Here is an 11,468-nt window from a genome sequence, read left to right as displayed (position 1 = left end):
TTGTGGAAATGGCTGGGCGTGTAGCCTGTTAGTGTGTGTAGTTGGTTTGGGCACTCCACCACTGCGAGGATGTCGGCCAGGTGAGGCCGCAGGTGGGCTCTGGGAGCCGGTAGTTGTGGATGGGGCCCGAGGGTCCGGAGGACGGACCCGGGTAGCCCAGTGCCAGAGGGCACCAAGGGGTGACAGAGCCAGGAGAGGGCCTTCCCCAGTTAGTTAGGTTAGGGTGAGGAGCTAGGTAAGCTCGGGTGGCAACTGCAGTGGTGGAGGTGTGCAGGTGGGTAGACCTGCTGGGAGAGCTACACGTCGCGGCCCAGAAATTGTGCGAGGGCACCGGGAGAGGAATCGGGGGAGTGAGACCCCAAATTGAGAAGCACCACAGTTTGGTCAATGGGAATTGGTTTTTAGAACCCATAGTGTAAGTTGGCCAATGGATTGGCAGGGAGAGACCCCGGGTAGTGTAAAGTGTGTTAAAGTCATTTAGAGGATAGTTAGGAAGAAGGATCTCCTCGCACCATCTGCATCCACTCACCTGAGGTGACAGGTACTCCACACCATGCCATGTTTTATTATTTTTCATTAATGCAAATGTTTTGGATTGTGAGACGCATCATGACGTGGGTGTGACATTGTGCGTAATTCCATCTCTCCCTCCTTATGAGGATTGATGACGAATTGGGTGATGGCAAATTTTGGATAGTGGGATTGTGGAGACGAATTTGGTATAGGAGAAATATGGGGAAGACGTGACAGTAGTGACGAATTTGTAAATGGGTAGATTTGTAAATATGGGGTAAGGGCAAGGGTAGTGTAGGTGACAGGGGGGTGACGTACGGAAGGGACGAGCTTTCTCACTTCGCCCTCCGTACGCATTTCGCCTTGCATTGCCTTATTGACGTGTACCCTTGTGCCCTTACCCCTCGCTCAATTGTCTTTCTTTTGTCTCCCACATGACCTGTGCGCCATTGGGTGCCGAGGGGAGCGTGCGTGAGGTGGCCATTGTGCGCCCGAGATTCTCAGAACCAGCATGCATTGCGTTGATGTACCACTTTATGGACTGCTGTTCTGCGGCCAAGTACCACTTGATGGACCCCAGGTTCTGGGGCAGGGCACCTCTGTTGGAGACCGGCCATAGTGGCCAGGGAATCTTGCTTGCGGACCTCGGTAAGGTGGCACCTATGCCAAACAGGTGGACCACCCTTAGTTGGCCCCTGAGGCCCTAAATAAAAAACGAACACAAGTTGTGCTTTTTTATATTTCCAAGTAGGCCGCATGAAGCCAGAAGACGTCGGGAAGAACATCGGCCCAGCAGAGAAAGAGAAGACCACCACCAGTTGTTTTGTTGTGTTTATTATGAACCATGGTGACTGCGCACCGAGTGGTGCTTTTGGTGCTTTGTGGTGCTTTTGGTGCTTTTGGGTGCTTTGGTGGTATTGGTACTGGTGCATCGATGCAATGCGTGCTGTCTCCTCCCTCCCAACAGGAATTTCTTTTTTCTTGTTCCCTAAAAAAAAAAAAAAAAAACACAGGTCCTGGGTTGCGTTGTAAATAAGAAATCACGTCACTGTAAATAATGCTCCCCACCGTAAATGTATAGTTTGAGAATAATTCCGTAATGCGGTTAGCTGTGGGCTTGAGTCTGTTAGACAGGGTGCAATGCAATAGGGGGACATACTTATTTGTGTTTTAAGATTGTCACACTCAGGGTCAGGTTAATTGTAGAGGGAATTACACCTACGTGTCACACTAAGTTAAAGTTTAGTAGGCCCGAGGTCGGGCCTGAAGAAAGGAGGGTGCAGTGTAACGGTTTTCAGAAGTGTAACGGTTTTTTGAGAAGTGTAACAATTTTGGAGGAAGTGTAACGAATGTGAAAACGTTACAATGTGAACGTTACAAAAGTATGGTTTTGTTATGTGTAACATCCTCGTAATGTAAATAATGGTCGCAGCCGTCCTCCTAGTTAATTCCATGAAACTTACACGCAGGCCACGATATATCTTTTTAAATAGTTTATTTCCTTATTCTATGTAGGTTAAATATGTGTTTCCCACTAGATTGACTTTGCATTGTATCAAACAAAATAAGCGTAGGCCCTTCCAATTTCCCCAAACATCTCCGCTCTCCAAAGTCCCTTTCAAAAGGGTGCGAGTTGTGTTCAATCCCGCAAGCCGCCATTGCCCATGTGCTAATCTCGGAGAAGAAAGGCGTGTCTCCACCTCGTCATAGAGGGGAGGAGTGAGCCAGAGGGTCGCATGGCCAATCAGCACCGCGGTGAGCGACCCAGTAGGCGTGCCCTCGCAGCCGGCGGCTTGATTCCGCCCCGAGTTATAAAAGCGACTGTAAGGGACTGCTTTACCAGATGACCTGGGAGATGAGCGAAGAGGCGACACCAAGAGGAGCGGTGAGATGCGAAACGCTCCAAGCCAAAGAGGAGAGGTACTCGGAAAGGGAACCAGCTTTGGAGAGACGCGCTGAAAGGAGGGAGACGGCTCCACCAGAAGGAGGGGAGCAGGTGTGCCGAGCCAGCGCGTGACGTCTACAGCAGCGGATACGCGACGGAGGGTTTTCCCGCCAAAACCGCGAGGAATTGAGAGCTGCTGCCTCCGACCTTGCCTCCCTCTCCAGCAATCCACCTCAAGCCCTACCTGCCTGCAATATCCCCTGTGTAAGTGTGAACGTCGTCTGTCCTACTCGTTGTCTTGGGGTTAAGTAAATTGAATAGTGTAAGTTAACGATTCGCTGTGTGACTGTTTCTTCCATCCATTGCTTGTGTGTGTATAATAAATCTGTTCTTCCTCCGTACTCTGTCTTCTTCTCTTTTTCCTTCTCTTTCGGTCGCTTTAGAGGTTTCCCGATTGAATATCTGCGGTGCGATCTGGTCAACGTCGGGTGGAATCGGGTTCTAATCGGGGAGTAACTGTTCGGACGCGGTAATACCAACCGCTCGGTAAAATAACATCAAAACCGCGTCTGTAACAATATATATATATATATATATATATATATATATATATATATATATATATATATACACATGTATATACACATACACGCATACATACACACACACACACACACACACACACACACACACACACACACACACACACACACACACACACACACAGAAACACACACACACACACATGTATATACACATACACGCATACACACACACACACACACACACACACACACACACACACACACACACACACACACACACACACAGAAACACACACACACACACACACACACACACCAGGTTATAGCTAAGTTAGGTATGTGTGTGTGTGTGTGTGTGTGTGTGTGTGTGTGTGTGTGTGTGTGTGTACGAAAATGCACACCTGTTTACAAAAGCACTTGAAGCCGCTCCATAGCGGTGTTCCAGGGTTGCTGCAGCGTGACCAGAGATCCTATAACTGCTCCAGCATCGCACAAGGATATCCATTGTGCATTAGCGTGTCCGTGACGTTCTCGTTTGGAAAAGGCGTTCGTTCCATTGGGGATCCCGAATGGACTGAGCCTGAGACAAAGGGGGAAAGATGCGGATTTTGTTTTGTTTTGCAAGGAAAAATCATGGGAAAGCTCAGTAATAGGGACATTTCAGGAATACACACTCCAAGGAATTCATGGCAATGTAAAAATATATATATACTATGGAGTACATGTTCGGCCAGCTTGCGATACATTCTTTCATTTCGGTCGAGTGAATAGAGCGTAGATGAACATAGGACAGCAAGAGACAACCCACACTTCCCAGGAAAAGTTGGAGTTGAGATATATGGTTTGAGGGTCCATTTACCTCCACCTGTCCTTGATGAGGGCACGTCACGACCAAAACCATACGTGGTGTGTGGACTTTAAAGCATCTCTGTGAAAGTCTGGAAGTGAATGAGCGCTTGTGCAAGAGCTTTAGCCAATAGAGTTTCGATCTGCTCGATTCAACTTCATCTCGCTCTGCAGACATGAGGGGGGAAGGGGGGAGGGGGAGGAAGGGTGCAATAAAAAGGGTTTGTTAAAACAAAGAAAAGCTACACATATATTCTTGATTCCTGAGAGTGTAACGACTTTTATACTTTAATGTTCAAGTATATATTGACATAGACGTTCAATCGTGACATGCAACCACTTTGTGTACACACGTTGGACATATTGCTACTTTTTGCCCAGCAGGGCTTTTCTGCTCGATAAACAGACGAAATATAGTCGATTTCCTGAGGCTTTCGGCTGCAAGCTGAGGGCTGGCAGGATAGCCTCGACCGGGAGGGGTGCACACTTGTCCATGAGCTGCTCTAGCCTGGGTTCAAAGCTCGACACGGCCATAAACTGTCAACCTGGTGTTTCCCCTGCAGGTGGCATCAATATTGTGCACCAAATTTGAGGACCTGCCTATCAGCAATGTCCGTGGGTTAAAGATCTCACTGTGTCGTTCGCAAAGAGGAGGTGAGTTATCACCGGCACCCTGGCCAAATTCCAGCCATGTGAAGGTCAAACGACAGGCCATGCCAGCTGTCAATCAAAAAACTAACTTTTCCCGGCTGACTGGTAGAAACGTTGGGGGCATTTGGGGACATTTGGGGGCACAATGGTGACATTGAAAACCTGAAAGTGCGATTTTGTTGAATGACTGTAGCATCTGCAGCCTGTACAGCAACCACACTATGATAAAGTAAGTAGTTCAACCTGGTGTCGAGGAGTTTAACCGAGATCAGCAAACCACATGCTACCTCCTATTTAGTCAGGAATTTGTAATTTGTTCAGGGTGCCGGCAATAACTCGTCTACCCTCCACGAGATACACCATGGGACCGAAGCCTTGTGCTGGCTTAACGGTTACGGTGCCTGGCTAGGTCTTGAGTTCGAGCCCAAGCTGCGCTGTTTAACTAACACCACGTGGAATGACTCCTGCCTGTCATCCTTCCGAGGTCCGTAAAATGAGCACCAGCTTACTGGTAACGGGAGCACTGCATCAGTGGCACAGCTGCACCTCCTGAAAAAAAAAATGATGCACCCAGCAGCCACAGGCTGCATATGAAACTAGAACGGCACTCAGTAGAGGGCACACCTCCACCTGGTTGAGCATATCACTCAATGGTGAAGAATCACTTTAAAAATTATACTAGCTGGATCAGGATCTTCACCAAAATTGAATCGATTCTTCCTTGTCACACGCACAACCTGTCCACCAAGTTTCGTCCTAATCCATCCATAACTTTTTGAGATATCCGGCTATGTATCGTTTTTAGCCCTTTCTCCCAATGGTGAAGAATCACTTGAAAATTAAATAATTCTCATATCCGAATCCATAATCAGATCTTCACCAAAATCGAATCGATTAGTCCTTGTCACGCACACACCATTTCCACCAAGTTTCGTCCTAATCCATCCATAACTTTTTGAGATATCCTACTATGTATCGTTTTTAGCCCGATCTCCCAATGGTGAAGAATCACTTGAAAAATTAAATAATTCTCATATCCGAATCCATATTCAGATCTTCACCAAAATCGAATCGATTAGTCCTTGTCAGACACCCACTATCTCCTCCAAGTTTCGTGCTAATCCATTCATAACTTTTTGAGATATCCTGCTATATATCGTTTTTGGTCCAATCTCCCAATGGTGAAGAATCACTTAAAAAATTAAATAATTCTCATATCCGAATCTATATTCAGATCTTCACCAAAATCGAATCGATTAGTCCTTGTCAGACACCCACTATCTCCACCAAGTTTCGTCCGAATCCATCCATAACTTTTTGAGATATCCTACTATGTATCGTTTTTAGCCCGATCTCCCAATGGTGAAGAATCACTTGAAAAATTAAATAATTCTCATATCCGAATCCATATTCAGATCTTCACCAAAATCGAATCGATTAGTCCTTGTCAGACACCCACTATCTCCACCAAGTTTCGTCCTAATCCATTCATAACTTTTTGAGATATCCTGCTATATATCGTTTTTGGCCCAATCTCCCAATGGTGAAGAATCACTTTAAAAATTAAATAATTCTCATATCCGAATACATATTCAGATTTTCAACAAAATCGAATCGAATTGTCCTCGTCACACACACAACCTCTCCACCAAATTCCGTCCGAATCCGTCCACAACTTTTTGAGATATTTTGCTGAGACTATGGGACCTTTAAAGTCACTAAATAATGGCAATGCTAGTCGATGGGTCCCCTGGATTTACATGTTTCCGAGGGACGGTGCACACATTGATGGATTAATTACCCTCCATGAAAAACACCAGGGTCACAGTTTATAGGTGTGTGGAGATTCTCTAGGCTATCCTCACCTGACACAAAGTAGCGGTGGTAATAGCCGGCGAAGCCGGTGTTGTCAATAAACGAGTACGTATTATGTTGAAAACCTGATTATGCCTTGGCTCGAGAATCCGAAGCGCAGTGGGCGCAGCCATCTTGCGGAGGCGGAAGTATGCATAACAAATTTAAAACGTTCATTAGGAGTTTCTTTCACCCGTCGTCGTTTGATTCACAATCTTATGCACCTCCGATGTATTAATAAAATAATTTATAGCCGGCGAAGCCGGTGTTGTCAATAAACGAGTACGTATTATGTTGAAAACCTGATTATGCCTTGGCTTGAGAATCCGAAGCGCAGTGGGCGCAGCCATCTTGCGGAGGCGGAAGTATGCCTAACAAATTTAAAACGTTCATTAGGAGTTTCTTTCACCCGTCGTCGTTTGATTCACAATCTTATGCACCTCCGATGTTTTAATAAAATAATTTAAGACCAACATCGGCCCGCACGGGCCTGGTTATCTTCAACAAAATGCGTCACCAAACACCGGATCCAATGAGAGTCGAGCATTTGCAAAAATATTTCTAAAATGAAAGCGCTCAATGGTGGCCGCCATCGACCGGATGCGGAAGTTTGCATAAAACAATTGCGAAAGAGTTCAATAGGAGTTTGTTTCACCCGTCGTTCTTTGATTCACAATCTAATGAACCTCTAATTAGTAATTAAAATACGTTAAGACCAACCTCATTATCTTCAAAGAAAATCGTCATCAAACACCAGAACCAATGAGATTCGAGCATTTGAAAAAGAATTTTTTTTTTTTTTAGCTCATTACGCGTTTCGGACGGTGAAAACGGCGTCAAATATTCTAACATTCACGAAGAATTATTTTTTAGAAATCTCGCGGCCGTATGGGATAGTTTTTCACGGCCAGAAATACGGTATAAGCGGTTTACATATTTAGTTTAGAAATACGGATAGTTTTTCACGGCCGGAAATATCCGAAGTTGAGACGGAATTCACCGAATTAATCACTGCAAGCTAACTTCTTCGGGTGGAAGAATCCGCCATGCCCGGAGAGAACCAGTCCTGCCAGCGACTGAAGTTAGAAGACTACACACATACTGTGAAAACGTATGTTAAGCCCAGTTAAAATTTCTTACAATAGGCCTTAAGCTAGCACATCGTATAGTTATTTCCTTAAGCTTCTTGTGACATTTATTGTATGCAGGTATTGGGGAGAACTGTCTGCTGTTCTCTTTTACCAAGTCTTACCAGGTACGGTACCTACTACACCTACCTACTACCAACTACCTACCTACCTACCTACTACCAACTACCTACCAAGTCTTACCAGGTACGGTACCTACTACACCTACCTACGACCAACTACCTAACCTACTGATGCCATAGTGATGGGTAAAATAGTGGCAAGAGGCTTTGGCTTCGCCGGCTCATTGCGGCTTTGCAGTCGGTACTAGTAGCCGGCGAAGCCAGTGTTGTCAATAAACGAGTACGTATTATGTTGAAAACCTGATTATGCCTTGGCTCGAGAATCCGAAGCGCAGTGGACGCAGCCATCTTACGGATGCGGAAGTATGCATAACAAATTTAAAACGTTCATTAGGAGTTTCTTTCAACCGTCATTGTTTGATTCACCATCTTATGCACCTCCAATGTATTAATAAAATAATTTAAGACCAACATCGGCCCGCACGGGCCTGGTTATCTTCAACAAAACGCGTCACCAAACACCGGACCCAATGAGAGTCGAGCATTTTTCAAAAATATTTCTAAAATGAAATCACTCAATGGAGACCGCCATCGACCGGATGCGGAAGTTTGCATAAAACAATTGCGAAAAAGTTCAATCGGAGTTTGTTTCACCCGTGGTTCTTTGATTCACAATCTAATGAAACCTCTAATTAGTAATTAAAATACGTTAAGACCAACCTCGTTATCTTCAACGAAAATCGTCATCAAACACCAGAACCAATGAGATTCGAGCATTTGAAAAAATATTATTACGCATTTCGGAGGGTCAAAACGGCATCAAATATTCTAACATTGACAAAGAATTATATTTTAGAAATCTCGCGGCCATATGGGATAGTTTTTCACGGCCAGAAATATGGTATAAGCGGTTTACATATTTAGTTTAGAAATACGGATAGTTTTTCACGGCCGGAAATATCCGAAGTTGAGACGGAATTCACCGAATTAATCACTGCAAGCTAACGTCTTCTGGTGGAGGAAGCTGCCGTGCCCGGAGAGTCAGAGAACCAGCCCTGGCGCCTGACAGCGACTGAAGTTAGAAGACGACACACATACGGTACTGTGAAAACGTATGTTAAGCCCAGTTAAAATTTCTTAAAATAGGCCCTAAGCTAGCGCATCGTATAGTTACTTCCTTAAGCTTCTTGTGACATGTATTGTATGCACGTATTGCCAATGGAGAGGACTCTCTGCTCTTCTCTTTTACCAAGTCTTACCAGGTACGGTACCTACTACACCTACCTACTACCAACTACCTAACCTACTGATGCAATAGTGATGGGTAAAATAGTGGCAAGAGGCTTTGGCTTCGCCGGCTCATTGCGGCTTTGCAGTCGGTACTAGTAGCCGGCGAAGCCGGTGTTGTCAATAAACGACTACGTATTATGTTGAAAACCTGATTATGCCTTGGCTCGAGAATCCGAAGCGCTGTGGACGCACGCAGCCATCTTGCGGATGCGGAGGTATGCATAACAAATTTAAAACGTTCATTAGGAGTTTCTTTCACCTGTCATCGTTTGATTCACAATCTTATGCACCTCCAATGTATTAATAAAATAATTTAAGACCAACATCGGCCCGCACGGGCCTGGTTATCTTCAACAAAACGCGTCACCAAACACCGGACCCAATGGGAGTCGACCATTTGCAAAAAGATTTCTAAAATGAAATCACTCAATGGAGACCGCCATCGACCGGATGCGGAAGTTTGCATAAAACAATTGCGAAAAAGTTCAATAGGAGTTTGTTTCACCCGTCCTTCTTTGATTCACAATCTAATGAAACCTCTAATTAGTAATTAAAATACGTTAAGACCAACCTCGTTATCTTCAACGAAAATCGTCATCAAACACCAGAACCAATGAGATTCGAGCATTTGAAAAAATATTATTACGCATTTCGGAGGGTGAAAACGGCGTCAAATATTCTAACATTGACGAAGAATTATTTTTTAGAAATCTCGCGGCTGTATGGGATAGTTTTTCATGGCCAGAAATATGGTATAAGCGGTTTACATATTTAGAAATACGGATAGTTTTTCACGGCCGGAAAAATCCGAAGTTGAGACGGAATTCACCGAATTAATCACTGCAAGCTAACTTCTTCTGGTGGAGGAAGCCGCAGTGCCCGGAGAGAACCAGTCCTGACAGCGACTGAAGTTAGAAGACTACACACATACTGTGAAAACGTATGTTAAGCCCAGTTAAAATTTCTTAAAATAGGCCTTAAGCTAGCACATCGTATAGTTACTTCCTTAAGCTTCTTGTGACATTTATTGTATGCAAGTATTGGGGAGGACTGTCTGCTCTTCTCTTTTACCAAGTCTTACCAGGTACGGTACCTACTACACCTACCTACTACCAACTACCTACCTACCTACTACCAACTACCCAACCTACTGATGCCATGGTGATGGGTAAAATAGTGGCAAGAGGTATGCAGGTATTGGGGAGGACTGTCGGCTCTTCTCTTTTACCAAGTCTTACCAGGTACGGTACCTACTACACCTACCTACTACCAACTACCTAACCTACTGATGCCATGGTGATGGGTAAAATAGTGGCAAGAGGCTTTGGCTTCGCCGGCTCATTGCGGCTTTGCAGTCGGTACTAGTAGCCGGCGAAGCCGGTGTTGTCAATAAACGCGTACGTATTATGTTGAAAACCTGATTATGCCTTGGCTCGAGAATTCCGAAGCGCAGTGGAGGCCGCCATCTTGCGGATGCGGAAGTATGCATAACAAATTTAAAACGTTCATTCGGAGTTTCTTTCACCCGTCATTGTTTGATTCACAATCCTATGCACCTCCAATGTATTATTAAAATACTTTAAGACCAACATCGGCCCGCACGGGCCTGGTTATCTTCAACGAAACGCGTCACCAAACACCAGACCCAATGAGAGTCGAGCATTTGCAAAAATATTTCTAAAATGAAATCACTCAATGGTGGCCGCCATCAACCGGATGCGGGAGTTTGCATAAAACAATTGCGAAAGAGTTCAATAGGAGTTTGTTTCACCCGTCGTTCTTTGATTCACAATCTAATGCACCTCTAATTTGTAATTAAAATAAGTTAAGACCAACCTCGTTATCTTCAACGAAAATCGTCATCAAACACCAGAACAAATGAGCTTCGAGCATTTGAAAAATTTTTTTTTTTTAACTTATTACGCGTTTCGGAGGGTGAAAACGGCGTCAAATATTCTAACATTGACGAAGAATTATTTTTTAGAAATCTCGCGGCCATATAAGACCAACCTCGTTATCTTCAACGAAAATCGTCATCAAACACCAGAACCAATGAGATTCGAGCATTTGAAAAAATGTTTTTTTAAAGATTATTACGCGTTTCGGAGTGTGAAAACGGCGTCAAATATTCTAACATTGACAAAGAATTATTTTTTAGAAATCTCGCGGCCGTATGGGATAGTTTTTCACGGCCAGAAATACGGTATAAGCGGTTTACATATTTAGTTTAGAAATACGGATAGTTTTTCACGGCCAGAAATATCCGAAGTTGAGACGGAATTCACCGAATTAATCACTGCAAGCTAACTTCTTCTGGTGGAGGAAGCCGCAGTGCCCGGAGAGTCAGAGAACCAGCCCTGGCGCCTGACAGCGACTGAAGTTAGAAGACGAAACACATACTGTGAAAACGTATGTTAAGCCCAGTTAAAATTTCTTAAAATAGGCCCTAAGCTAGCACATCGTATAGTTACTTCCTTAAGCTTCTTGTGACATTTATTGTATGCAGGTATTGCCATTGGGGAGGACTGTCTGCTCTTCTCTTTTACCAAGTCTTACCAGGTACGGTACCTACTACACCTACCTACTACCAACTACATAACCTACTGATGCCATAGTGATGGGTAAAATAGTGGCAAGAGGCTTTGGCTTCACCGGCTCATTGCGGCTTTGCAGT

The 11,468-nt window shown here is 44.5% G+C and overlaps 1 long non-coding RNA gene across 1 annotated transcript; it reads right to left on the bottom strand.

The window, feature by feature from the left end:
* Positions 1-3,463: 3,463 nt before the first annotated feature.
* LOC144888699 (uncharacterized) lies at positions 3,464-6,378 on the bottom strand. Its single transcript, XR_013621240.1, has 3 exons — positions 6,306-6,378; positions 3,803-3,957; positions 3,464-3,523 (listed from the first exon to the last, which is right to left on the bottom strand). It is a non-coding gene; the product is annotated as an uncharacterized LOC144888699 (long non-coding RNA).
* Between the last annotated feature and the right edge of the window lie 5,090 nt (positions 6,379-11,468).

This window comes from Myxine glutinosa, chromosome 13, assembly GCF_964187855.1.
Source record: "Myxine glutinosa chromosome 13, kmMyxGlut1.1, whole genome shotgun sequence".
NCBI classification, from domain to species: domain Eukaryota; kingdom Metazoa; phylum Chordata; class Myxini; order Myxiniformes; family Myxinidae; genus Myxine; species Myxine glutinosa.
This window is presented reverse-complemented; position numbering and strand designations above follow the sequence as displayed.